The following is a 27,640-nucleotide window of genomic DNA, read 5'->3' as shown; positions in this document are numbered from 1 at the left end:
AACGTCTTGTGGGGAGCTCACATGAGTGAATGGCCCTGAGTCCTTGTGGTTGAGGCCAATTAAGGCCTCAGCCTCTTCTACATCTTGTGATATCCCGTGGGATGGTAACACCCCACAAGGTGCCACAGGAACTCATCAGTGGAGATGCAACTCCGCCTCTCCCTCTGAAATCCAGGACCTGCACAACTAAGCAAAGTTGCCACCCATGCAGGTCATGCCCTGATCCAGGCTTCTAAAACTTTAGAGAGTTTGATCTGGAACACAAATAAGGGGGAGGCGAGAGAAAGAATGTTTCAAGATTGGGCATATTTTTATCAGTTCTGAACCAGATTACCACCTGATGTTACAGTGGCATCTTGGTTCTCAAATGCCTTGGTACTCAAACGCCTTGGTTCCCAAACACCAAAAACCCAGAAGTAAGTGTTCCGGTTTTTGAACATTTCTCAGAAGACGAATGTCCACTGTGACTGTTGTTTCCAGAGCACCTGCACCAATCAGAAGTTGCGTCTTGGTTTTCAAACATTTTGGAAGTCAAACAGACTTGATATTTATTTTCTGTTCTTGTGGCTTTTTCGGTTAATTTGTTTTTGTGACAGTGTGGAACCCAGTTCAGCTACTAATTGAGTGAGTGAGTGCGTGAGTGAGTGAGAAAATGGATAAACAATGACTATCATCAGTGCAGGTAAGAAAAAAAATCTAATTTTAATTTTTATCATCTACGAATACTGTCTTATTTATTTTATAGTACAGTACATTGATTATTGCTTTCATTTTATGCATCAATGATCTCGTTAGATGGTAAAATTCATGTTAAATTGCTCCTTTAGGGGTTTTTTTAAAAGTCTGGAACGGGTTAATCTGTTTTGCATTACTTTCTATGGGAAAGCGCGCCTTGGTTTTGGAATGCTTTGGTTTTGGAATGGACTTCCAGAAAGATTAGGTTTGAGAACCAAGGTAGTACCATTGTATGTAAGTCTTCATTTTAGCCATTTTCTAGGCTTCCTCAGAATGCAGAAATAGTCGTCAGTCATTGACTTCTCTATACACACACACACACACACACACACACACAGAATGTTGTCATCAATTGCATAGTTCTTGGGTGTGTGCTTTTTTAAAGAAGAAATGCTACCGAAAGTTTGCCCAGTTTCCTTTCGCACCAGGCATCAGTGACTGACACAGTTAATCATGATAAACTAACCCCTCTTGAATATCCTTTTCCAACTTTGCCTGCCTTTGAGGTTTACATCGTTGAGAGGAGCACATACACTCTCAGCAAATGGGGCAGCCACCTTGATGCAATGCTAAATATTTATAGATGTACTGGTATAATATATCATACAGCTTCTTATCCAGCTGTGACCCTGCAATTTGGCTTTTTAAAAGCTTGGTGGGTTGTTGTTTCAAATGCAGTGTTCTAGGAGTAAAAAAATGAGGTGTTTTATTTTTAAACCCCTCAAGATTTAGAACTTTTCTCCTAACACATCAAGGGCTTCCAAAACTTTCCCCAAAATAAATAAATCTCATTGTACCCTTTTCACTAATTGGGAACCAGTGATTTAGAACATTTGGTATTTCCTAACAATTGTAACAACAGCAACAAAAATCCCATGCACTACATGTGTTTAAGAACCATATCTGAAGAAGTGTGCATGCACACAAAAGCTTATACCCAGAACACACTTAGTTGGTCTCTAAGAACCATACAGTTATGAATCAAATGCATAATCTCTAATAAGGCCTTTTTTTCATAGGACATTTCAACTCTTCGATGCTCTGATGAGAAACATTTCTCCTGTGTGACATTAAATGAGAGAGGGAAATAATCTCAAAATGCTAATGGTTTACCATATATTAAAATATCTCTAAATCCCTCAAGAGTTAAAGGGCACTGAATGGGGGTTGGAAAAACTTATTTTAAGAAGAAATTAATAGAAGTGCATAATTTTGAATTCTCTTAAGTCTTGGGTCTACTCCAATTAGTTTTATTTCAGGTTTGAAGAAGGTTAATATTGGACTCTGAGTAGTAAAGCAATTTCCACACACACACACACACACACACACACACACATTTCTTCAATCTTTCACACACACACCCCCATCCCTGATGAAACAGTTAATAGGGCCTTCATTTGCTCTTTTCATTTTTTGGAAAACCTAACCTATATTTTTGAATGCGAGGATGGTTTCAAAGTCTGATGTTCTCAATAATGTGCTCTTGTCAATGTAGAACTACAGTCTCCGGCCCCAACTAAAAATGTTCAGGGCATAACACCTGTTGTGGGTGTGGAACCTTAGAAGTTTTGCTCAGCATCCTAGTATGTAAATAAATCACCCTTTACAAATACAACATTGTGATAAGTTTAAAGAACCACTTGTCCAATGCGTATGGTCACAATGTTTCACATATGGAGCTAAACGGGGATTTTCTTTTATTTTAAGAGTTTTTTCTTTAAGAAACAAACCTGACCTTTAAAAGAAAAAAAAGATGGTTGCCAAATGAGGCACCAATCAAGTTCTTTTCAGGAAAAAACAAGCTCCTGATCCACTGTCAATGAATGTCACATGCCTGATTTCCTGATTAACTTATTTTTGTGGACAGAATTCATAGCTCATTATTTTCAAAATTGTAGATTCATTAAGGTGAAGACCAAGGATGTCTCTACTCTGGAGTTTACAGCTGTTTGTGTTCCCATTTAATTTATGTAGTCTACATACCATTATCCTCAAGCAATATGAGTCTTGATGTTTTCCCCTGTAAATTAAGGTTTACCCAATAAGGGGATAATCTGATAAATAGGGGGGAAATAAGTCTCCAAACCACTCTGCTCAGGGTTTCTGCTCCTCAGAATGCTCTCTCCTCTGAGAATGTTTCAGACTTGAGCACTTTTCTTCCCATACATCATAGCAGAAACTTGGCATAGCTTAAAATTCTCAGCTTTGCCCCAACTCTTCTCCCTAGTCCTTAGTTTCCTAGAACATTTAATAATTCTTCTTCGTTGTACAACTCTTTTTTTCCATATGGCAGAAAGTAGGAAACTATTGAGTGTGCAAACATATTTTTCAAATGCAAAACAACTTGACAACTTTTGGCATCCGGCGTGTATTTTAAAACTTCCACAGAGATATATTCTATTATGTCAGGGTTATGCTGTTTCTGCTTAGACAGCTGGTAATTCCAAAAGAATGAGCCGCAAATAAAAAAAGTATACAGCTGATATTAATGCTGCTGAACATAAGCACTTCAAAACATGGATGCCAAAATGCAGGCTCACGAGCCGATATATAGGTCCCTCAGTAAATAGCCCCATTTGTTAGGTATTCCAACAGCCCTAGTGAATCAACTCAAGTCTACATTAAGAGGGACTGTCATGATTTAGGCCTAATTAAAACATGACTAATAGTCTAATCTTTAAAATGCTTGCACCAGCAAATCTAGGTTTTGTATGGTTTGGTTCACAATGTCTCTATAAGAGTCCTAGCATTGAAGGAGGAGGACTTATGGGGTACTAATATAAGAACCGGTACTAATATAAGGGGAAATGTTCTTGCACACATTTTCAAGCTCCTCCAACACCACCTCATTTCAGCAGAGGAGCTCAGGGAGCAAAAAGCTCCTTTCCCCAAAACTGCATTGAAGAAACATAATCAAATACAGAGGCTGAATAGACAAAGGCACATTATGGAGTGTTCTCAGAAGAGGAATTACACACCTCTATGAAACCCCCTTTTCACCCGTTTTTTGGGGGGAGGGGGACATTCAGGTCCGCCATACCCAGTGCTATTTTCTAGAAAAAGAGGTGCTGGAATTCACCATGAACACCTCCCTTGTGGCGCCCACCTGAGAGGTGTCGGAACTGAGTTCCAGTGAGTTTCAGCTGAAGAAAAAAGCCCTGGCCGTACCTAACTATGAAACTGTCCCACTAGTTCAGGCTTCCTCAACCTTGGCCCTCCAGATGTTTTTGGCCTACAACTCCCATGATCCCTAGCTATCAGGACCAGTGCTCAGGGATGATGGGAATTGTAGTCTCAAAACATCTGGAGGACTGAGCTTGAGGAAGCCTGCACTAGTTTATCGAGAAGAAACGCTGCCCCTTCCTCATCCAGCAGATGTCTGGAATAATTTGCTTTTTTGCCATATCCCAAAGTACTTTCTCCTTGATTAACCATAGTATGGCTCTTGTGGGTCTGGCTATGTAACATATGGAGCACATGAATTCTAACAGGAGTCTGCATTACCTCCTGTACTGAAGCGGGAAGTCTCACTTCGAGAAGACTGAAGTTCTGCCAACACTAACAATTACATTATAACCTTTTGGTGAAAGAAGAATAGCTGGGGAGAGGAAGGTGCGCAGCTGCACACATTCCAATTCATTGACTAATTGTTTTCTCCAGCAAACAAAGGAAGATTAATTATAACACCAAAGGTTAAGTATCCATTCAGGCTGCCTGCACCAGCAGTTTTTCATGTGTTCTGTTCACACAGTTCCCTTTCCCTGCCTTCTGTTAAGGTGAGGGCAGCGCTGGCCACATGAGATTGGAGCACATGAGGACAGGGGACGGGACCATGGTTGCTTGGCAACATCAGGCTGTTTCATTAATGAAGCCAATGAAATAGCCCCCAAGGAGAGCTTGCCCGCCTACTCTTGGCAACTTCAGCCAAAACATGGCAACTAGGGATGCTGGATAATTCCAACAGAAACTGGAGTGGAAATTGTCAGTTGTTATTCATCCCACTCCAGAACAGAAATCAGCCCAAGAAACATGATCCATATTTGCTGTTATTGTTGCTTTTAACTTGCAAATGATAAGTTATTGATTATAATCCCTCCCATTTGCATCGTGTTTCCTTTGCTTTGAAAGGAATGGTGTGGGATAACATAAAGACAACGTAATTAAATATGCAAATGACACAAGTTATGTAATTTCATCACAGAGGACAGGGAGCTGGAGAATGCAGTTTTTGGTGGAAGATGAACTGCAGCAAAACGGAAACAGTGCAGTATGAGACACAAACAGGGCAGAATGAAAAATGATACCTTCTTATATCCCTAATGGCAACACGCCTTCTATATCAGATTATGACAGTGTGAAACTAGCTTGATAAGGCCAAGTAGGGTTTTTATTTTGTCTTTTTGCTCCCTTAAATGAATTGGCCAGGAAGGGAGAGTGGAAATGTTCTGAGATTGATACAGCCCCTGAGCTAGCTCATAATGGAAAGTATTACATTGGCACGCTCTAATTTCTAGTTTTCAGCCTTGGTTAATACTTTGTCCTATGCTTTGGACTATGGTTCCATTGTCCTTCACCACTGTCCATACTTGCTAGGATGTTGAGAATTTAATTCCAAAACATCAGGAGTGTAACAGGTTGGGGAAGCCAGGGATAAGCACTTGAGTAAGTGACAAGATCAGTCATAGCAAATGATCAGTTGTTCCATAAAGCTGTGGCCTTATTATACCCAAGCTATAATATATATATATATATATATATATATATATATATATATATATATAATATTTGCTTTCGTAGATTTTCACGGGTACAGGAATGCAGGTTTTGGTGTCCTCGGGTGTCTTCCCGTGTAAAAGTTGGGGTGTCTAGGCGACGTTTCGACGAGGTCTCACTCGTCATCTTCAGGCTGGTGCTTTCGGCTTCTTGTTACTGGAACAGAGCAGGATCTCAGTGTTTGAGTTCCTATAAATACTGTTGAGGAGGTGTGGTGTATAGCCTCCAATGTTCTGGGCAGAGAGGAGGTTCCCAGGCTAGTGTGCCTTTTCTTCTTTTGTTCCTTAATTACTTGAGGGATATCTTGAGTGATTTCTTGAGTGATTTCCTGAATCCCACTTAGGTGGGTCATTAGGTGTGGATTAGTTGCTAAAGCCTTCGTGTCTTGAACTCTTGAACTTTGTGAAGAGTTTTTCTGAGAAGATGGCTGTACTGCTCGCCCCTATACACGAAGCCAAGCCAGAGCACAGCCAAGTGCAGTACAGCCATCTTCTCAGAAAAACTCTTCACAAAGTTCAAGAGTTCAAGACACGAAGGCTTTAGCAACTAATCCACACCTAATGACCCACCTAAGTGGGATTCAGGAAATCACTCAAGAAATCACTCAAGATATCCCTCAAGTAATTAAGGAACAAAAGAAGAAAAGGCACACTAGCCTGGGAACCTCCTCTCTGCCCAGAACATTGGAGGCTATACACCACACCTCCTCAACAGTATTTATAGGAACTCAAACACTGAGATCCTGCTCTGTTCCAGTAACAAGAAGCCGAAAGCACCAGCCTGAAGATGACGAGTGAGACCTCGTCGAAACGTCGCCTAGACACCCCAACTTTTACACGGGAAGACACCCGAGGACACCAAAACCTGCATATATATAATATTATATATAGTGGGACGCAGGTGACGCTGTGGGTTAAACCACAGAGCCTAGGACTTGCCGATCAGAAGGTCGGCGGTTCGAATCCCTGCGACCGGGTGAGCTCCCGTTGCTCGGTCCTTGCTCCTGCCAACCTAGCAGTTTGGAAGCACGTCAAAGTGCAAGTAGATAAATAGGTACCGCTCCGGTGGGAAGATAAACGGCGTTTCCGTGTGCTGCTCTGGTTCACCAGAAGCGGCTTAGTCGTGCTGGCCACATGACACGGAAGCTGTACGCCGGCTCCCTCGGCCAATAAAGCGAGATGAGCACTGCAACCCCAGAGTCATCCACAACTGGACCTAATGGTCAGGGGTCCCTTTACCTTTATATATTATGTAACTTCATTAATGGGTAGAAGGTAGGGAGAGACCAAACATTCTATTTTCAGTTCATGTCCATTCCACACATGCTCTTTCACAAATGCATTCTGCTACATTCCTGCATGTGTGTGTTCTGTAAAAAATAATAATAATGCAAACATTTACATTTAAATACATGATTTCTACATTTTATCACAAAACATTGTTTAAATTTGAATTCTATCTTAATGTACACATTTCCAAGATGTATTTGTCCTAAATTACTTTTTTATACATATTTTGATACATTGAGTTGAGAACTATATTGCACAATTCAATAAGTGCAAAATCTGAAGGATAATTATGCTCTTGTCTACGTATTAACTTTTTAGTAGCTCTCATTTTTGGAATTTGAAAGTTGAAAAATTCAACTACACTGTACTCCTAACATTCTACCGTAGTTACATTTCAGCCATGCCAAAGTTGGAGGTTTCTAAGCACACATCTCTAGGCAAGGCTAGGAGGAGACATTATCACAGCTGAAGCAAACAAGCCAGCCAGTCAAAAGCACACAGGTGTAGCTTGTATGGAGGAGGTTTTGCCTGGAGACAGCTTCTCACCTGGAGAGTTTCATTTGGGGTGAAGCAACAAGGTGTCCACTCCCCACCCCTTTAAGGACTGGTCAGCAGATTGGTCAGGTGTTCGGATCCAGGGTGTGATCACTTATGTCATGTGGTCGGCTTTCATCTGAAACTCATTGACTGAAGCTTGCCCTGTGGATTGTTAGCTTGTTACGGATCTTGTTGCCTGTTCACTCCCTTCGAGGCCCAATTGCCGTGTGTTTTCATTTCTGGGGTGAGTAATCATTGAGTTAGTGGCATTTCCTTTTGTTTTTACGCTTTGGTCACCAAATATGCAAAAATAAAATAAATAAATCTTAAAAGCACTCTCATTTCCATATTGCCATCCTTTTCCAAATGGAATAAAGTATGTTGTGTAAGGTAGGGAGCTGTGTGTAGAAATTCCTTGTGGATCTTTGATGGAGTTGCTTGTTGTTGACAACCACAGAGGAGTTCGTCTCCCAAATGCCAGGGGATTCCGAGATTAAGAGGAACTCGTTTGCCTTGACGTTTTGTGATAGCAGAGCTATTTGTTAAGCCTTTCCATGGCCTAAAGCTTTTTCATGGAGTTGCTGCCATGAAAGCAATTTGTTGTTGATGCTAGTCCAAAAACTATAAACAAACCATGATCTTTAGACAAACATTTAAAGATATATCCTAAAATGCCACGATTTTTTTTTTTTTTTGCATCGCCAGAATGTATTCCCTCTGCAGCTACCACATGTGCATTATGCATTTATGTAAAATACACTCACCCTGAAGGAATCCTTTGAAATTTTCATCTTCATTCCAAAGGGGGAAATTATGGACTGGGTTCTACTTATGCAATCCAGAAATAGGCTTGCAAGTTACTGTATAATTTAATTCTTTAATTTGCATATAAAGTTAAATGTTGCTATCTTCCTTTGGTTGAAGTTTGATTGATGGCTATAAAATCATCCTTTAACTATTGTCTTTGATTAATTTTCTTTCTTTTTTTTTTTAGAGCTTGCAGTTCCATTTTTTCTTTTCTGTAATTGATTTTTGAATTCTTTGGCTGTGATTATTTCGGTTGGAGATACTTTTTTACACAGCGTTGCAAGACCACCTTGAAAGCTCATTATAATGTTTAGTTAGAAAGCAGCTCCTTCATTTAACCTACTGAATCCTCAATTATTTTGAACACCATGACATTTAAATTAGAGAATATACCTGTTTGCAATCACTAATCCATTTGCGTTGCCCATTAAGGCTGATACCTACCGCGTTATTTCACAGTCATTGCAGGAATTTTATCTGTGTTATTGGTTTCTGTTTTTTTGACTTATTTTTTTCTGTGGCAACAGCTAAATCTGGGATTCTAAATCATATGAGCCGCTACAAATTATTATTTAGAATGGAGAACACCAACTGCTGCATCAGCACAGCATATTGATCTGCACCATTACACACTAACCTCGGGTGTTGCTTTTGTGCAGTAGAATGGATTAATGCTTGCTAGGCCAGCAACAGACTTGGGTGGAGAGGAGAAATGAGAGAAACATCTGGTGCTCCTTCAGCCCAGGAATCCCCAGGAATACTTGGGCTCAGGAGACCACATGGTCCAGCAGCTCTACCAAGATTTCTTTGACCAAGTGAAAATAATGCAGTACCTCTGCAAGAAACCACAAGCTTATAGCACCCACTGTAGTTGGCAATAAACAGATAGCAATCTTTGGATTTATGACTTGGCCACCACTTTCCTGGATACAATAAATAAATTATCAGCTTGGATAAGTGCATATGGGGTGATGCCATTTTTCTCTGCTAGTCAACTTGACCTGATCTATGAAGCCATTTTCCTTGGCCACTATACCACAGGCTTTGTTGTAGACTTCCTGCATCTAGGAGCTGCTGCAACTGCTCTTAGCAACCATAGCTGGGCAGGCCATCACCGATTAGCTGGATGATGTGGCTTTGTTACTCATGAGCATGAGTTGCTGGGTTTTGTCTACTTTCATTCACAAAGTGAACAGGAGAAGGGCATAGAGCCCAGCTCAATACTTTTGTGAATTAAAATCACCCTAAATTAACAGGTCATACTAAGTTAGACAAGCAGTTCTGCTCCACCTGCTTGCCAAGGATGGGTTGGGCTATGTCTCAGATATCACTGGTTTTTTAAAAATCTGTAGGTGTAGCTATCTATCTATCATCTATCTATCTATCTATCTAGCCATCTAGCCATCTAGCCATCCATCCATCCATCTCTCTTATTGTTTCAGAGAGACAGACAGAAATTAGGGGTGGATGCAAAACTGGTCATGATTAGACTAGACTCGCTGAAATAAATGGGACATAGGATAAGTTAGTCATGATTAACCTTGCTCCCACTGAATTCAGTGGGCCTATTCCAAGCATGGACCAAGCCCTTAGAACTTAAAGCAATATCAGTGTTGTTATTGGTACAGTATGGTATGGTTGGGCCAGGATTTACAAGGCTTAGAGAATAGACTTCATTTCACGGCCATACCTGAACATGAGCAGAATACAGATGCAAAAGTTATTCAAGCTGTAGACTATATGGTTTTATCAATAATTTGACTTTACTTTGCTGCACACTCCAAAGGAAGGATGTTGCTTTAGCTACATTAATGCAAATCACTATACCACTGAGGTTTTCAAATACCCTTTACTTTACTGAATTAATAAGGTCTTAAAACTCCTTGACAAGTAAAATTCTGCATGCATTGAGGGGGGAAATGCCCTGTAAGAAATATGGAAAGTATAAGATGCCACATTACAATACTGTGATTCTAATTCTTTAATTGTACCTTGTTCCTACCCCCCCCCAAATCCAGTAAACCCTCTAACTTCTTGTACAGCGGTACTGCGGGTTAAGTACTTAATTCGTTCGGGAGGTCTGTTCTTAACCTGAAACTGTTCTTAACCTGAAGCACCACTTTAGCTAATGGGGCATCCTGCTGCGGCGGCGGCGCCAGAGCACGATTTCTGTTCTCATCCTGAAGCAAAGTTCTTAACCCGAGGTACTATTTCTGGGTTAGCAGAGTCTGTAACCTGAAGCGTATGTAACCCAAGGTACCACTGTATATTACTTGAACACAACTCCAATTCCTATATGTTTAAAGCAAGAGTGGGAACCTTTTTTCTCATGAGGGACACGTTTGCTTGAGACTATATTTCCATATAGGGACATGAGTGGTGCTGTGGGTTAAACCACAGAGCCTAGGACTTGCCGATCAGAAGGTCGGCGGATCGAATCCCTGCGACGGTGTGAGCTCCTGTTGCTTGGTCCCTGCTCCTGCCAACCTAGAAGTTCAAAAGCATGTCAAAGTGCAAGTAGATAAATAGGTACCGCTCTGGCAGGAAGGTAAACGGCATTTCCATGCGCTGCTCTGGTTTGCCAGAAGCGGCTTAGTCATGCTAGCCACATGACCTGGAAGCTGTACATAGGCTCCCTCGGCCAATAAAGCAAGATGAGTGCCGCAACCCCAGAGTCTTTCAGGACTGGACCTAATGGTCAGGGGTCCCTTTACCTTTACTATATGTCCATATGCCAGCAGTGTGTATGGTTGAAGCGAGTGGTAAGCAGTCACACTCTGTTATCACACAAGACTGCATAGCTGACAAACACAAGAACCCATGTTAGGCATGCCGACGAGTGGCTAAATCAGGTGTGAGGAAACATGGACTTTCAGAGGTTGCTGAACTGTAACTCTCACCATCCCTGGCCATTGGCCATTCTTCCTGGGACACATGGGAGCTGTACTTCAGCAACATCTGGAGGGCCAAACATTAAGCAAACACATAAAGGGGTGTCCCCAGAGATGTCTGTTCTAGCCCTTCCCCATCCTCATTTCCATCTCTCTCCACAACTCGCAGGGTGAACTTCTGAATTGGGTGGGCCTCCTGTACTTGTGGGGGCTCCCTGTGCCTTTTAGAACCTTGGAAAACCAGGACTCTAAAATGTGAAGTGTGCCTCCATATGGGCAGGGTCCCTGCATTAAGGTCCATAAATAGCAACACCCTAGTGGTCCCAGGCCCTAAGGAAGTCAGATTAGCCTCAACCAGAGCCAGGGCCTTTTCAACACTGGCTGGTGGAACGCTCTGTCTCATGAGACCAGGGCCCTGCAGGATCTGATTTCTTTCCGCCCTCCCTCTCTTTCTTTTTTCCTTTCTCCTTCTGTGTTGGAACTCCTATTTGGGGACTTCCCTGGCTATTTTCTGTCCCATGTAGGACCAGTCTGGATAGTTAGCCTTGGTGAAACTTGATGTTTTTACCCCCCCCCCCCCAAAGTTTTTGATTGAGTTTCCACTGAAATGAGGCTGCATTTTAATGTTTTACTGTTGTAGTTTAATCTTGTTTTTTAAGCTGTATTTCAATCCATTGTTTTTATATTTGGTGTTAGCTGCCCTGAGCCCGGTCTTGGCTGAGGAGGGCGGGGTATAAATAAATAAATTATTATTATTATAATCATCATCATCATCATCATCATCATCATCAGCCCTTCTCAAGACCAAGCACTTTCATTTCCTGGCCAAATGTTGGGAATAATAGTTACTTGTTGCTGTAGATACCTCAGGAGAATCTGTTGCCTGTGGCGAAGGAAAAGATACCTGTTCCATGTGCAAAAGCTAACTGGACAGGCTGTTGAAACACTGGTGTTGAAACAGCATCACCCACTGTACCTGAGAGCTGCTGAGTAGCTTAGGAGGTACAGGGCAGGCCCAGGTAGCATACACAGTCCTGTCTGTCAAAATCTGCCCACTTGGTTGGCATCCGTGTTGCGAGACAATGGAAGAGTGCACCTTTGGGGTTGAAGCAGCCACTTCCCTCTGCCCAGTGAGAAGCCTGGCCTTGCTTCCTGCCCAGCCTCCACAGCTTGTAGGAGGAAGGTCTACAGCCAGCAACATCCTTTCCACTGATCGTTATGAGAATCATTGCGCTCGGACCTAAGATGAAGTTGTGCGTCTGCCAGACCCAATCTAGTTTTAGGCAGCTTGCAGACGAACACATATCTTTTCACCAGACTGAGCTGGCTGGATGCTGCTGAGGTATGCCTCATAAAAAAGTGATGATAAATGAAAATGAAAACCCTAGGTGTCCTGCCAAGGCATACCATTAGCATTGCCAGGATTTCCTTTAAGTTATAGTCTCGTTTCTTTTTTCCTGTTTAGCACTCTGTGGAGGTGTGGTGTCCTTCGGGATTAAGATGAGCATCATCTCCAAGCATATTATCGCTATTCGATTTAGTACAGTGTGCTGGCGCTGGTTGGTAGTATTTCTTTTACACTCTGCTTGGCTTACTGATGCCGTGTGTTAAGGGAGAGAATGAAAGTGGGGAAAGAGAAAGGATAAGGAGCCGAGGTGGTAATCAATAATGAAATACAGCAACTGAAAGTCAGTGAGGATGTTTACCCAGGCTTTATAGAAGGAGCAGGCAAGAAAAGTTGGAAATTGATAATTAACTCTGACCAAAACATCAGCCCTTGAACAGAATCTTTGTTCTAACTGAACTTTTGGAAAACAGGAGAGCATAGCTAGTGGCTTCCACAGACAGCTATGCAGAAGTAATGTTTCTGTACTCTACAGGGAATTTTTTGATAGAACTCTGTTTAGGTCAACTCTGGTAATTCTAAAGCAAGATGTTAGTGTTTTCAGGGTCCTAAACCACTCAGAGCTTAGGGCAGCTGCTCCTAGCACAGACTGTACTCCCCTTCTCTGCCTTTCCAGGGACCAGAGAATCCCTGTTTATCATGCAGGGAAGTAGATTACCATTCCCCAACATTTCCTTTATCTTCTTTATCTTGTATCAAGAGCCAGCCTGCGCCTTCAACATCAACAGGTCAGCAATTTTGGGGGGGCAGTGGGCACATTTTGGAATTTTGCAAAAGTGCTGTGAGGGTGCCAGACACAACATCGCGGTTGTTGTGGGGCTGCGGCGTATCACCAAATGGCTGCCATGCAGTGTGCTGCGTAACACAAAACAGTGTGACAGAATGGCGGCCACATCAAAAGGAGCAGAAAAAGAGATGGGAGCACATAACAGTGTGGACAGGATCCACATCAGCTGCCCCACTAAAGGGGGGAAAGGCAACTACATCGCACACTGCCATGCTTGCTCACAAAGAGCAGGTCTTTGAACCCCTCCACAGTTCAGAAGAGATGGAAGGATGAACTTTTCCTGACATCTAATGAAATGTGCTCATTGCTCTTGTGCTCAGGACAGTGCGCTTGTACATCTGGTTAGCCAGCATGATGGGCCATTGGCCTGATTTATCAAGGGCTCCTCTTATGTTAACTAAGCAGGAATAGCAAACCGTCTCTACTTTATTGCGGATTTTTCAGGGAATATTTACTGAGAATGTTTGCAGGTGCCATAGGAGTTACAGTGGTACCTCGGGTTACATGCGCTTCAGGTTACAGACTCCGCTAACCCAGAAATAGTGCTTCAGGTTACGAACTTTGCTTCAGGATGAGAACAGAAATTGTGCTCTGGCAGCGCGGTGGCAGCAGGAGGCCCCATTACCTAAAGTGGTGCTTCAGGTTAAGAACAGTTTCGGGTTAAGTACGGACCTCCGGAATGAATTAAGTACTTAACCTGAGGTACCACTGTACCAGGAAGGCACACAAGCACCTGCAAACATGCCTTCACCTACAGTAGCAACCCCCTTGACCGGAGCTCAACAAGGTGGCAGGCTGAGCCTCCATCTCTTCAGCCGAGATCATGACATTGCTGGCAGTTGGGATGCCAAGTTCAGAATCTTTGTGGAATACTTAAACACTATATTTCCCCACCCCGAGGGTGCTGTTGACTGCATAAAGTACGTTTTGAGGCAAATAGCAGCCAGCTGTGGTGGGTATTTGAAGTGAAGCACCAAATCAGGTTGCTTTTCCATTAAAATAAAAGTGGCAGCATTAAGTAAACTCTTTTTAAGCAAATTGGCATTCCTTGGATTTTGGACCTAAGAAACGCAGTGATTATCAGGCCCATGAACCTTCTCCCCTTGTCACTGCAGGGGAGGCAATAGTGCAGTGCTAGAGCATTTGCTTTGCACCAGAAGGTTCCTGGCTCAATATCTCCGGCATCTCAATGTAGGGCTGGAAGTGTGTCCTGTTGAAAACCCTTGGGAGTCACTGCCAATGTCTAAGCTAGATGGACCAGTTGTCTGATTCAGAATAAAGCACCTTCCTCTGTTCGTTTCCTAGATCAGCTTGCCCATTTCTCTGTGGATATCCAAACTCCCTCACCACAATGGGCCTCTGTGACTGACACGATATTCATTACCAAAATGGAATAAGTTGGCCGTCAGTGCTTTCATTAATGGCAGAAAGTTTACTCTTGCATGAATAAACATGAGGTAGTGTAATTTGACTGATATCAAAAGAGCATCTCACCACCTCCCAAGCAGAATGGTATCATTCTCCCTTGCATACACTATGCCGGTTTCCTAGGTAACATGTGATCTCTTGCCTTCCTTAACAGTCGTGATGCCAACAAACATTACAGACAGTAATAGGTGTTTGTTACAGCTGAAGATGTGAGTACTCTAATGATAGCATGATAAATCTTAATGTGAAAATGGGATGCCACATTAGTGACAGGCTAGCTGTAATTCCACTGCTCTCTGCTTTTTCTTCATAAGCAGGTTGATGGCACTCGATATTTGCTGGGTTCTTTGTGCTCCACACTACAACTCACAGCAAAGTTTTAAACATGAATTTCCTTGGGAGGAAAACTTTATTCCAAAGTTGAAACAACCCTGCTGGGCATTACCCCACCCCGTCCCCAAAATAAATCCCAATCTTGCCCTCATGATGGTGTGGTTAAAATACTCTGTTTTTTTAAGAGGAAGCTGTGTCTGTTTCATGATTTATTAACAGATATATTTGGAATATTATTTCTTATTCTTCTTTGGCGATCACTCGTAGCCAAGAAAGATTGTCTTCCATAAACATGGTTTTGATAATGAGTTCTTAAGTGACTGTGGAGGCCAATTCTGGATCCACACGTCCTTCCACAGTGGGGACATTGGTTTCCGGGCGGGAGTTGATCACAGTGTGGATATAGACCACCTTTCAGCAAAGTTCTTAAGGTGGTTGATACAGTGACATTCAACACCAGTAAAACAATCTAAAAAGTGAGCTGGGGAGGGAGAATGCTAGGCAGATGAACTGCCTTTCCATATGCCTTGCAGGGTTTCTGCTGTCACAATAGGAACTATGTGTGTAAGGGATCATTTCCCCTTTTTCTACCCTGTTCATTCATATATTTTTCATTTTAAAACACAAAAGGTAAAGGTAAAGGTACCCCTGCCTGTAGGGGCCAGTCTTGACAGACTCTAGGGTTGTGCACTCATCTCACTCTAGAGGCCGGGAGCCAGCGCTGTCCACAGACACTTCCGGGTCACGTGGCCAGCATGACATCGCTGCTCTGGTGAACCGGCACCAGAGCAGCACACGGAAATGCTGTTTACCTTCCCACTATAAAGCGGTACCTATTTATCTACTCGCACTTAAGGGTGCTTTCAAACTGCTAAGTGGGCAGGAGCTGGGACCGAACGACTGGAGCGCACCCCGCTGCGGGGATTCGAACCGCGGACCATGCGATCGGCATGTCCTAGGCGCTGAGGTTTTACCCACAGCGCCACCCACGTCCCCTAAATACCATCTCATATATTCCAATGGGTGGGAAATAAACCACACCAGCTCTTGGGCTGACTTAGTGATGCCACATTTGAACACACTAATTGGAGCTACATAGGAAGTGACAAGGTCAGTGTTCACCAAACTATAAACATCCACCTTCATTAGCTTTGGTTTGATCGATACGCATAAATTTGCCAACTTGCATATCTGGCCTCACTGTTAGTTCAGCTTTACTTTTTAAAAGTATGTGGGGAAACTATTATCTCAAGCCTAAATTTATGCATTTTATTTCATTCATTAGAAGCATGTAAATTTTTAATTTTCCATTAGCTAGCAATGAAAACCAACTTTTTAATCCCCTCATTCTTATGACTGCAAAGAAAAGAAGCCGACATTCTTATGCTTGGGTGGGAGACAGATTTGTGCCTCAATTACTTTAGATAGGATAGGGACTGAGGTCTGGTGGAAGGCGTCCTGGCCAGTGGTGGTTCACTTTGGTGCCTTGGAATTTGGCCTTGCCACCTCCTTCTGGGACATGGGTGGCGCTGTGGGTTAAAGCCTCAGTGCCTAGGACTTGCCGATCGAAAGGTCGGCGGTTCGAATCCCCGCGGCGGGGTGCGCTCCCGCTGTTCGGTCCCAGCGCCTGCCAACCTAGCAGTTCGAAAGCACCCCTGGGTGCAAGTAGATAAATAGGGACCGCTTACTAGCGGGAAGGTAAACGGCGTTTCCGTGTGCGGCTCTGGCTCGCCAGAGCAGCAATGTCACGCTGGCCACGTGACCCGGAAGTGTCTGCGGACAGCGCTGGCCCTTGGCCTCTTTGAGTGAGATGGGCGCACAACCCTAGAGTCTGTCAAGACTGGCCCGTACGGGCAGGGGTACCTTTACCTTACCTCCTTCTCAAACACAGCAGCGTAAACTGAAAGACACAGCTTGGCCCCATCTGTGTAAAACCACAGAGACTTTTTGCTGAACTGCAGGCTCCCTTCAAAATAAGCTTAGGCAATTTTAACATAATAATAATGATAATGTTTTAATTGATTTAAATCTAAAGACCATGACTTTTTACGGTTAAGATAGCGCAACCGATGGCTCCCAGGAGCCTAGACAGACTTCCAGTAGAATTAGTCTCCCTGTCAGAATATCCAAGTTACAGTATAACTATTTTGAAGGCAAAAACAGCTCCATATTTACAAATACTGCAGTATTTATTTAGCATGGCAACTCTGTGCTGAGCTTGATGTTAATTAAGGAAGCCAAGAATAAAAATTGTTTTGGCCTCAGATGTAAGGAGGTTTCCTTTTTTAGCCAAAACATTTTGAATCCTACTGTGGTGCCACAAAGCTTTTAGTTCTGTAAACCATCATGAAGCACAGTTTGCATCAAAGCTGCTATTCCGATTCAAGCGGCAATGTACTGATGATACCATCTAATGGGAAAACTGCACATTTGGGACCTTTCTTCCCTTTCCCTGCATTTGTGCATAAAAAAAACTTCATAATCGGACATCCTTTGTCAGGGGCTTTGTTGGTAGGAAAGGCAGAGTTCGGTCCACCATGTTTTGCTGCCTGAGGTAGAGCAGAAAATGATACTCTTACCTCTCAAGTCTCAAGGTTCAAAGGGCCCAAGAATCTATCAAGGTTCTTTGTTTCTACACCAGAGACAGAAATCCCACAAGTGTGTCTCTGTTAATACCAATATAATACCATAATAAATTAAATAACCAACAATTTGCTGAGGCAGCTAACTCACTCTGGCCAGGCCTAAGAAAGGCTCAGTTACAGGCCCTCTTTTAGTTAGGCCCTAAAACCAGAACAGGGAACCTGTGGCCCTCCTCACCTCCCATTCACCTCAACCTGCCTGGTTGATGGACAAGGCTGATGGGCATTGGAGTCCTACAGGCTCCCCAACCTTGGTCTAAAATAATTCTAAGCTCTTACAGACCCTCCAAGTGTCCCCATTTTCCAGGGACAGTTTTGGATTTACAGAAGCCATCCCTTTTTTAAAAAAATTGATCTCAGAATGTCCCGCTTTTCCTTAGGGCGTCCCTATTTTCATCAGAGGGTATGGTAGGATGTCCCTATTTTGATCAGAAAAAGGTTGGAGGGTATGATCAGTTATGCAACCCACGAGCCAAGAAGATAAGTAACTATACAACCTTCAGAAGACATCTGAAGGCAGCCCTGTACAGGGAAGTTTTTAATGCTTGATGTTTTATTATGCTTTTAGGAAGCCACTCAGAGTAGCTGGGGAAACCCAGTCAGAGGGGCAGGGAATAATAATAATAATAATAATAATAATAATAATAATAATAATAATAATAATAAAATACAACACCCCTCTTTTCATTGGAGAAATGTTGGAGGGTATGCACTTAACCCCTTTCCCCATTTGATATGCACCTTGAGGACTATATTTTAGAAACAATATATGGAGAAAAGGACAGTACTCCTATTGTTATAACAGTTGTATAGAAGTGAAGCAAAACCAGTGTGTGTGTTTTTGCCCTACCCCTGCATACAACAGATGCCCGGCCTTATTACTGGCGCTGCTTCTGCACTTTAAACAGAAGCTGGGCAGAGAAAATTACCAGGTGAAGCTGAAATATTTATGTCAGGTTGCTGCGAAAGATGCAGGAGCAGTGCAAAACAAATGTCCCTCTCTATGGCCAACTGTCTCTTCGACACAGCTGTTAATGTTCCCACAGTCTATTTTTCTGCCTGTGGTCTGTCTGTGTGGCCTGATAGCGTCATGCAAGCTGTCACGGTCTGACAGGAACTTGTCACGTGAAATGGAGAGCTCTCAGGTTGACCCAAACAGTGTCGATGTGGCACTCATCAGTGCCCACAACGCCATAGTGCTCTTGGCAGGGCCTGCATTTTGGTAAGGTGCCGAAAAACTAATACAAATAATGCTGAACCTTCACTCCTGAGGGACGGTGCCATCTTGAAAGCTTGCCTTTTGCAATGTTTCTTGGCGTCTCCCTACTAACTAGCTCCTTATCCTTCTTTTGGTGCCTAGTTATTTGTTTATTTATTATTTCAATCAACATTTTTGGGTGGGTGGGTGTCCCTTTCAATGCAGAGCAAAATCAGACCGGGGGCAACAGATTGAAACCAAATCCATATATAAAATTTTTATCCTGCCATCCCTCCCCAAGGAGCCTAGGGCAGCAAAATACAAGATAGATCATCTTGTTATTTACGATATAAAAATAAAATGTAAGTCACAGAGCCAGGCACTAATACCCTGTAAATGCCTGAACAAACAAGCAAAAGTGTTCAGCTGGCATACGAATCTGAGAAAAGAGACTCTGTTGTTATATTTTTGGTGCCCATTGAAGGCTTTCCTTTCACCAAATCTTCTAAGTGAAGATTTTTATCCCAGTCAGTATTTGACTGAAATCTGTTTCAGTATATGTAATTAATTATTTTACATATGCTTTTAGTGTATTGTGAAATCTCTCCCTCTTGGAAGTGATGCACAATTGGAATTAATTAGGTAATAATAATAATAATTCATTGCTGTGGGGGGTGGACAGGGAGCGAAATGCTTGTGAGGTTATTGCCTCAGATGCTGAAACAGGAGCGGCTCCATTTATAGTCTACCTAAGGCAGCAAAATGTGTTGGCTATTTCTTTATGCAGTGAGTGGTACTGGTCGTTGGTGGTGGGAAGGAAGGGCTTGGGGCTGCCATACATCCTCTATACACTGCGTTGTGTGAGTCAGCGTGGAGTCATCCTTAAAGGGTTAGACCAGGACCTCAGTGACCTGGGTTCAAATCCCCACTCAGCCACATAGCTCACCAGGGGTGGGCCAACCAAGTATCTTTCAGCCTGATCTATCTTACGGAGTTGTTGTGAAAATTAAATGTATGTTTGTGCATGGGGAATGGAACAGACCCACGGCTGTTGTTGTGACGCCTTGAAGGAAAGTTGGGATATAAAAGGAGTACATATTTGCGTCTCAATTCTTGTTGTTGTTTAGTCGTTTAGTCGTGTCCGACTCTTCATGACCCCATGGACCAGAGCACGCCAGGCACTCCTGTCTTCCACTGCCTCCCGCAGTTTGGTCAAACTCATGCTGGTAGCTTCGAGAACACTGTCCAACCATCTCGTCCTCTGTCGTCCCCCTCTCCTCATGCCCTCAATCTTTCCCAACATCAGGGTCTTTTCCAGGGAGTCTTCTCTTCTCATGAGGTGGCCATGAGGAGCCTCAGCCTCACGATCTGTCCTTCCAGTGAGCACTCAGGGCTGATTTCCTTAAGAATGGATAGGTTTGATCTTCTTGCAGTCCATGGGACTCTCAAGAGTCTCCTCCAGCACCATAATTCAACAGTCTCAAATCTTAATTGTGTTCATATGAGGCCTTAATTCAAAATTCATGCAGGGCTATATATGAGGATGCTCACTTGGTATGAGGGTATGGAGACAAGTTAAAAAGAAAGGCACTGCTGGGAAACTCTTAACAACTTTATTCAAACCAAGAAAAATGAGGTGTTTATTTTAGGCTTCCAATACTATTAAAAATCTGCACTTCGCAAGCTGCCTCTCTAAGTAAAAGACCGCTTAGCAACTGAGCATGATGAATCTATTTTGACAGGTGATTGCCCAGGCAAATAATACATCATCTTATTTCAGAAAGCAAGAAAGGAATCCTTCTGTTGGCATCCGCCTAGCCTTCCCCCAGTTTTAAAGCACTTCTATTTCCCCTGGGTATTGCTAGTTACTTATGAGAACCTTTTGTCCTCTGGCTTTCATTATTCATAAGGACCAGTCCCATAAAAGATTGAAGATACCTAGCAACAACCAAGATTAATTCATACCATTTCATGAAATTCATTTGAACAGGCAGTTGGGGCATGGAACCTTGAACACATGCTAATTATATGGAGGGCAGGAAAACTGTCCAAAAATATGCAAAATGCAGATGAAATTTTAAAAAGGTGTTTCATATTTCTAATATATATATATTTAATGGTCTAGTTTCATGCAGAACCAGAGGGGGTGGGAATCTTCTTTAACAATTAAAACATGGTCACTGAAAGGGATTGGGAGTTTCTACCCAGTATTTTTTCAATGATTCCAGTATTTTTTCAATGATTTATAGATTCGTGGTCCAACCCAGCAGTGATTTGATGCACCTATCTCCCATTGAAGTCAATGGAGCAAATAATACAGTTAAATAATAAACAAATCTTCAACATGTTCATAAAATAACCATTCTCAAGTCCTTTGTTTGGATTTGGGTTTTAAATTTATAATTAGTAATCAATATATTCCCACTAGAATCTTAGGCCTAGGCCAATACCAGTGTTTGCCTGCATGCTTTTTTTGAAAGAATTGTTTCTCAGATAGAAATGGCCTGATTTTAGACAGGGAAATGTTTTCTCAAATATCAATTAATTATTGGCAGTCCTCTCCAGAACTGAAATCAAAACTAGCAGTGTATGTTGGGAATACATTGCCTAAAGAGCAAGTCTTCTATCACGTGTTCCATCTTGTGTCCTGTGAAGCTATTCTATGAATTTTGTGGCACATGTGAATCAGGCAAAGGTTTAGACTTTTGTGCTGTAGCTCTGCAGGTGTTAACACTGATATCTCTCTCTCCATCCTTTGTCTTGGTGTCTCAAATAACACTTTTTCATTTGTAGCAAATTATCGCCAAATATATTTGCTTACTTCCACTAAGGATCATTTGGCAATCTAAGCACTTGGGTTACATAAAGTCAATTTAGCAATTAGTTACGGAATAGTGCAATATTGTAAATAATGCATCCATTGCTGTTCAACAATATTTAAAAAGGTTTGGGAACCACCGAACATCAAGAAGCACCAATGATAGGGGTTTCCCCCCTCTTGGTAATGTTTTAAATATGTTTATGTTTTTTATTATTTATTTTGTTATCATAAATCATTTTCAGGCGTTTTGTTTGCAAGTAGCATGCATTCAATAAACCTAGGGTTGCCATATTCAGAAAAGTGAAAATCCGGACACCAAAGTTCATGAGCTTTTTTTGGGGGGGGGGCAAAGTTGTTGAGCTTTTTGACATGATTTGCGAGGGCCGAATCCTGCATATGTCTGGGAAACCCCAGACACATGTGGCAGCCCCATATAAACCTAACTTGACCAACAAGCTGTGGGAGCTATAATTTGTGTGCAAATAACACATTTTGCATGCAAAATGTCCCTGGTTCAATTCCTGGTATCTCCAACTGAAAGGAACTGGTAAGAAGTGATGGGGAAGACCTCTGCCTGATACCCTCGAGAACCACTGCCAAGTCAGGCTGAATGATATCAGGCAAAATAGAGAAAGAGTTGACCCATGATTACATTTCCAGAAAGGTAGCCATGTTAGTTTGTTGCATCATTAGGCCCTACTCCATGAAATCTCATGCTGTATTAAATTTCTAAGTCTTTAATGTACCACAAGACACTTGGGTCTGGAAACCAAGCCTTATGAGGAACAGTTGAAGGAACTGGGTATGTTCATTCTGGTAAAGAGGAGACTGAGAGAAGCAATGATAGCCATTTTCCAATATCTAAAGGGCTGCCACATGGAAGATGGAGCAAGCGTGTTTTTAACATCATCATAATCATTTATTAAATTTGTTTACCATTGCATACCCGCAGGTCTGGAGGGTAGGACCCAAACCAATGGCTTTGGGTGACAAGAAAGAAGAGTCGGACTCAACATCAGGAAGAACCTTCTGATGGTAAGTGCTGTTTGAACAGACTACCTTGCAAGGTGGTTGACTTTCCTTCTGTGGAGGTTTTTAAGCAGAGGTCTGATGGCCTTCTGTCATATAGGATTTAGTTGAGATTCCTGCATTGCAGGGTGTTGGAATAGATCACCCTTGGGTTCCCTTCTAACTTTGCAATTCCATGATTCTAAGTAACATGAGCAGCCACAGCTTGATTTGTAGTTACATGCCTAAGCTTGTCCTCTTCATTCTCTGAAGAATCTGCTGCAGTTGAATGCCAATGTAAGTTGACATTCAGAAACTTTGCAATGTATAATAGGGGGTGGGACTGCATTGGTGCATGTGCAGTAGAGACCAGAATTCCTTGACCTTTATAAAAATTATGTTTAAATTGGAATCTTAGAAGCAGGAACATGTCATGTCATAGTACTGCAAGTGCACTACAGGAACAGCTAGATTGGTAAAGAAAAGGCATTTTATATGCGTTGTATATGCAATATTACACTGTGACACCAGATGGCGCTGTGGAGTCCAGTCTTTCCCTACTGGATTTCCCTATAGGAGTTTACAACGCGTTTAACTGAAACACTTCTTTGATGTGTCTAGATTCTGTACTCTTCCAGGTACAGAATATCACTGTCCTGTATTGCATCTAATAGTATTTCTTATCTCTGGAGAGACACCTGCACACAATACACAGACAGACCTTGTCAAACAAGGAGACGGAAGCTGTGTTCAGGGGTTATTCCTAACAGGGCATTTTCCAAATCATGTACGGACACATACACACACACACACCCGCCCCCACTACACACCACCCACTCTGCTTGGATTTCCCTTGTATTGAGCAAGAAAGGCAGAATGCAAGTGCATTTGGCTGAAGTCACAACCCTTCCCCAGTTGTCAAGACGCTTATAAGCAGAGTCAACTGCTCCATTCAGGCCTTCCTGCTCACCACAGGAAAGCAGAGATGAGGATGTTGAAGGCTTGGTTTGCATGCATGGTCCCACAACCCTCTTCATGTGTTCACAATGAATGCTGTTTCAAAGGTGAAAACCTTTCTTGGAATAGGATTGAAGGGTGATAAAAAAAATACTTACAAATATCTCATGCACATAAAATGAACAAGGCTGTGCAGGTGAGAGGCTCACCCCAACCAATGCATGTTCAAGCATCTGCTCACGTAGTTCAGACTTTGTTCAATGAATGAGCGTTGGATAGGGTGGGGCTGGCCACTGCGATAAAGTCTCTTGCCCCCGAATTGTCCATTTTGCTTGCCTAAGAGCATTTGCAATGGGCTTTTGATGAAGAAAATGAGAAGAGACATGCAAACTTTTCACACTTAAACACATTCAAGATTGCATTGAGAACATAAAAGTAGCATATTCATCTGTGTAGAGCTGTAAGAGCAGCCTACCAGATTATTTTTTTAAATTAAATAGCATTTGGATGAGTTGTAATCCTGGTTGTTTGAGAATGGCTGTGTTTAATAAATCATGGTCAATTGTAAACAGATTTCTGGAGTTGCGCCGGCCTCTTTTATGGTGCCTAGAACCAAGGAGGCTCTCTAGCCAGGAAACAATTATCCTCTGCTTTGGCCAGCTGTGTAAATGAGACCTAGTCCACGTGTTACCTGGATGGCTAGAGCTGTGTGGTTTTTAGTTCTACATCATGTGTATTAAGACAAATGGCATTGTTGAATTCAAAGCGTGTGAGTCACCAAGGCGTGTGTGTGTTTCGCCAAGACAAAAATAACAAATGAAGGTCAGTCTAAAATTCTATGGCCCACATACGCCACTAATTTTGCCTTGCTATGCTGTTGTTTTAAAGCCATCCAGACCACTTTGTATTCCTGCTGGAGTCTGTGATGTGCTTCCCATGTAAATGACAGATAGAGAGTCCACATTAACATCCACTGGCATGCAGAATTCATGAGCCTGGCCTTCAATAATTATGTCAATCTATAAAATAATAAACTCTTTGTTCTTTCTATTGGCCTGCTGGGATTTGAGCCAAGAGGCTCAATCCTTGAAGCCTATTCTCCATAGAGCTGATGGCTGGAAAATTAATTGTCAGAAAAGGGGTGGGAACGGAAACTGCAGCTCTTTATATATGCATTTATTTATGACCATGGGTGTTTGGGCTTTATTGAATAGTGTGAAGCTTTCAGTAACATATTACATGCTACATTTAATACGGTTACCTTCATATTATTATCACTAGTAACTGTATTGGGTTGTATCCAGTTAAAGGACTTAAGTTAATTACGTCCATTCATTCAAATGGGTCTACTTTGAGTATGACTACCATTGGATACAGTCCATTGATTTGGATCCCAATATAAGGATGTTCACAGAAGAAAATGTTCCCACCCACTTCTGCCATCACCAGCAAATTTCATTTCATCTTCATCCCATGTTGTTCAGGAGTCGCACTCAATCCTCCAGAAACCTTTCTTAGTGAATGCAGATGAGAAAGGGGGATGGGATTTCTTTCCATTTCCCAAGAGGAGAAAAATGATGAAGATGATATAGCAACATTAATGCTCTTGGTGCTTTACAAGTACAAGGTTATAGGCCCCTGCCCTGGGGAAATCTAAAACCTGTCTCAACCTGCACACATGGGTTTTCAAACAATATAACTTTTACAGATTTCCTATGAGGGTGGCACAAGGTTCAGAAAATGTATTAAGACCACCAATGACCCTCACTACAGGCTCAAATAATTCATTCTAGTTAGTAGTCCACTTACCTTCAGGTGGCAAATAGTTTTGCCAGAGTGGCACTTTTAGAAGGAAATGGAGGCTGGCAGGTCAAAGGCCCAGTCTCCTGAACAGACTGCTTCCGTGTCCTGTTCCCACAAATACTACCCAAAAAACCTTTTGCTGTTGTAGAATGGTATCTTCAACTCAGAGAGTTGGATTTGACTGTGGGTCTTCAGTTGCTTATCTAGGTAGATAGATAGGCAGACTGCAGACTAGTGACCGTCCCTCTCAGAGACATAATACAATTGTTGATTATTCCTCTACAGGCCCTGTTTCCTTTCCTGATACTACGTCCTCAGGTGCCCAGTCTTGATTTCAACATTTCAGAGGCTCGTGAGATATGTTCTCATGGTTTTTCTTTGTTCCAGTTAGAATAAGAGAATTTGGAAGGACCATGAGGGTCATCTAGACCAAACCCCTGCAAGACAGATAACTTTTGCCCAGTGTGGGGCTCGAACCCACAAACCTGAAATTAAGAGTCTCATGAGCTACCGACTGAGCTATTCAGTTACTAGACCTTCTTTCTTATCTTTTCTCCACTATCAGACTGACCCCTTACCCATGTTTTACTGTTTGGATCCTTTGCTTGACTGCTTGAGGGAAGGGCATAACTCAGTGGTAGAGAAAATGCATGCTGAAGATTTTGTTCAATTCCTTCACATCTGCAGGAGGCTTCATTTATACTATGTACACCTTATCCTCCGTCTGTGAATGACTTGCTCTGCTCTCATGAGTGGTTGGATATATATTCCAACCACAATGTCCCACAATGTGCCTCTCTTCAACTCTTCTTCATTATGCGTAGAAAGGGTTCATAGAAAGGGTTCTGGTCCAATTGCTGGACCAGAGCAGCAAATTTAGGTTGCACCCAGTCATACGTTTTGTGATGTTTCAATCACATTTTCCCAATATCTACAGTGGTACCTCGGGATGCGAATGGGATCCGTTCTGGAGCCCCATTCACATCCTGAACAGAACATAAGACGCGACTGCGCATCTGCGGGTTGCGTTTCTCTGCTTCCGCGCATGATGTCATTTTGACCGTCTGCGCATGCGCGAGCATCGAAACCCGGAAGTAACGCCCTCCATTAATTCGGGGTCGCTGCGGAGCACAACCCGAAAATACTTATCCTGAAGCGTATTTATCCCGAGGCATGACTGTACTTTAAATGCAGGACCTGAAACCCAAAGGGACACAAGTAGCTTATCTTGGTACTTTTGTAGCAAACGACATTTCTAAATATCCCTTTTGATGCCTGACAGCTAAAGACGGAAAGATCAACATCCAGTGGCAAACCACTTTTTGAAATATGTAGAAAACCCTCATTTCATTTCATTTAAAAGGATCAAAACCACCAAGTGGTTTTCTTTTAACTCTTGTTAACAATTTTCTCAGGCAATAGAAAGGGAGGGGGAGCCTCTTCCTTGAGATAGTGGTTGCCTGCTCTCCCCTGAATAGTCATATAGACCATGGATTGACAGCCTGTGGCAGCTTCTTATGTCTTTATAGGTTCTTGATTGATGTAACTAATTTCTAGAATTATGCTATTCTGAATTTTTTTATTATTTAATCAGAGTGATATCAAGAAATGCCACATTTCTTCAGCATATTGCCACAGGTATTTTACAACTTCCCCCTACATTTCCATGTTTTTTAGTAAATAATTTATTATGTACTTTTCAAGGAAGAGGAAGTAACTGTCCTCACCATCTGATGACTAAACAGTCAGTAGGTTGGAGTGCTCTGAGACTTAATAGATGTTGCGAGAAGACCTCAAGGACAGCACAGCATCATCTTAGCGACTCCTGAGCTACCCAATGAGGTAGTAAACAGGTTCCCATACAGCAACCAGTCATATTTGAAGAAACGACCATGTCAATTTGTATCCATCCCTTGTTCAATACAGTGTTACCTCCGGTTAAATACTTAATTCGTTCCGGAGGTCCGTTCTTAACCTGAAACTGTTCTTATACTGAAACACCACTTTAGCTAATGGGGTCTCCCGCTGCTGCCGAAGCACAATTTCTGTTCTCATCCTGAAGCAAAGTTCTTAACCCGAGGTACTATTTCTGGGTTAGCGGAGTCTGTAACCTGAAGCGTACGTAACCAGAAGTGTATGTAACCTGAGGTACCACTGTATTTCCTTTTTGCTCATCGCTCAACATTCATTTCTGTTCTGTGGCTACCATTTATCGCAGTATCAGTC

At 42.4% G+C, this 27,640-nt stretch overlaps 1 long non-coding RNA gene across 3 annotated transcripts in view; it reads left to right on the top strand.

Annotated features, from left to right (window-relative positions):
- Positions 1–18,294: 18,294 nt before the first annotated feature.
- The window catches only part of LOC310660500, a 133,648-nt gene continuing 124,302 nt past the window's right edge, over positions 18,295–27,640 (top strand). For 2 of the 3 annotated variants that reach the window (XR_014503442.1, XR_014503443.1), the window contains exons 1-2: positions 18,295–18,849; positions 22,599–22,681. This is a non-coding gene — a long non-coding RNA (uncharacterized lncRNA). Of the gene's footprint in view, positions 18,855–22,598; positions 22,682–27,640 lie in introns of all 3 variants that reach the window. The other variant, XR_014503444.1, reaches the window with a different exon arrangement.

The sequence above is a fragment of the Podarcis tiliguerta genome (genome assembly GCF_965153285.1).
Source record: "Podarcis tiliguerta genome assembly, chromosome: 12".
Lineage (NCBI taxonomy): Eukaryota > Metazoa > Chordata > Lepidosauria > Squamata > Lacertidae > Podarcis > Podarcis tiliguerta.
This window is presented reverse-complemented; position numbering and strand designations above follow the sequence as displayed.